Genomic DNA, 2,468 nt, shown 5'->3' with positions numbered 1-2,468 from the left:
GATATACGATAGAATGAATGTAAGACTGATGCTCTCCCATGTAAACTATCACATAATTCACAATAAAACATAAAAAAAATAATAAAAATAACGGAAATTTTTTCCACGAATATTTTGAAGACCCTTGTATAGAGGAATGTCAAGCACTGTGGCCCTACAACAGACAATAAAAATGAAACTCACTTGATACATTAAAAAAAATAATAATCAAATAACGAATTGTACACCAGGCAAATATGCTACACAAGACTTCTCTAGTGTTAAAGAGCAAAAATTTGAGGGCTAATCCCAGCCATGAAAATTTAAATAACCTCATATGTAATTGAAAGCTGGACAGTGAATAAGGAAAACCATAGAATAATGCATACATTTAATTTATAGTGTTGAAGGAGAATGCTAAAAGTACCATGGTCTGACAAAAGAACAAACCAATCTTTATTGGACGTAGTACAGACAGAATGCTCTGTGGAAACCAGAGTGGTCAAACTTCGTTTCTCATACTTTGGACGTATTATCAGGAGGGACCAGTCCCTGGAGAGGGATATCATGTTTGGTAGAGTGGAGGGTCTGAGAAAAAGAGGAAGACACCCAATGAGATTTATTGGCACAGTTGCAACAACAGGGGGCTCAAACATAGCAATAATTGTGATGTTAGCACAGGACTGGGAAGTATTTTCTTCTGTTATGCATAGGATCACTGTGAGTAGGCACCAACCCAATGGCACCTAACAACAACAAGAACAACAATCTTTGCCTTTAGTTGTTCCACTGACATTGCATCTCCTTGGCCTTGTATTCCAGGTATACAACATCCAGCAAAAGGTAGGACCAGTAGATAGTTATGATTTATTTCAGTTTCTCCACATTATTATCGCTGAAGAAACACTTGAAAGGGATAGTGGCCAATACACTAATTTTTGTGACCTCCATTTGATCTGCTGTTCCAGTGAATCCTTCTTCCAGTCAGTGGCAGATTCAGTAACAATGATTAGGAAGTGCATAAACTGTGGTGCTTGTGAACTGGGAGTACCTTCTGAAAAATATTCTCCAGGTTTGGAAAATCATAGTCAGGGGCATCAATGTTGGAGACTAAGAAGACAGGGTCAATCACTCCAAGCTTCCACAGATTTACTCACAATTGGTATGAATCACTTAGAGGTTCTCTCCTTTAAAACGTGTTTGTGATTAAGGCTAAAGGGGATAGAAATAAATAGTGATATATGTTGTTATTGTTGTGATGTTCTTTGGAGTCGGTTCTGACTCATAGCGACCCTGTACAGGATTTCCGAGGCTGTAAATATTTACGGGAGCAGAAAGCCTCATCTTTCTCCAGTGGAACAGCTGGTAGTTTCGAACTGCTGACCTTACGGTTGGCAGCCCAATTCGTAACCACTACGCTGGTGATATATACACAAACACAAATAAGAACTATCATGCTGTGTGTGCAGATACATATATGGAGACACAGGCTGAATGGGTATGAGAGGATGTGGGATATATATGTATTTATATATTTCACAAATGTATAAGAGTTTTAAAGAGGGTAATTGTATATGGGTAAACATAGGTAGGTAACCTGGTGTGGCTCTGTGGGTTAATGTGCCAGACTGCAAAGTCTCTTTGAACCGTAATGTCAGCATTTCAAGCTCAGCAGTCTATCCCCGAAAATCCTATACAGAGTCGCTGTGGGTCACAACTGAATTAATGGCATTTCACAACAACAGCAATCATAGGTAGGAAGCAAGAAAACTGTTATTGCATGGAGGGGATTGCAATCAATGAGATGAAACAAAGTGTATGATTTATAGAATGTCAAACTGATGTTTGTCTCTGTAAACCTCCACTCAATCCAAAGTAATAAGTAAATAAATTAAAATAAATAAATAAATAAATAAATAAATAAATAAATAAATAAATAAATAAACAAAGTATGTCATTAGCAAAACTACTGTGAAAGACCTCTTTTAGGGTTTGGAAAGCAAAATATCACCTTGATGACTTAGGTGTGCCTGACCAAAGCTATGGCATTTTCAGTGGTCTCCTATGAATATGAAAGCTGGATAGCAAATAAGGAAAACTGAAGAAAAATTGCTGCTTTTGAATTATGGTATTTGTGAGGAATACTGAAAATATCATGGATTGCCAGAAGATGAAAAACATCTGTTTTGGAGGAAGAATTAACCAGAACGTTTCTTCGAAGTGAGAACAGCAAGATTTCATCTTACATATTGGACATGTGATAAAGAGAAACTAGACCTTAGAGAAGGTCATTTTACTTCATAAAACTGTCAATAAGACCTGCAAAAACATGGAATGACAAATTGGTTGCAACAATGGGATCAAACACAGCAACGACTGTGATGATGGTTTGGGTCCAGACTGTGACTCATTCTGTTTTTCATAGGGTCACAGTGAGTTGGAACTAACTCAACAGAAGCTTAATAAATAAATAAATAAATAAATAAATA

The sequence above is a fragment of the Chrysochloris asiatica genome, unplaced genomic scaffold (assembly GCF_000296735.1).
Source record: "Chrysochloris asiatica unplaced genomic scaffold, ChrAsi1.0 scaffold00201, whole genome shotgun sequence".
NCBI lineage: Eukaryota > Metazoa > Chordata > Mammalia > Afrosoricida > Chrysochloridae > Chrysochloris > Chrysochloris asiatica.
Note: the sequence above shows the minus strand (reverse complement) of the source record.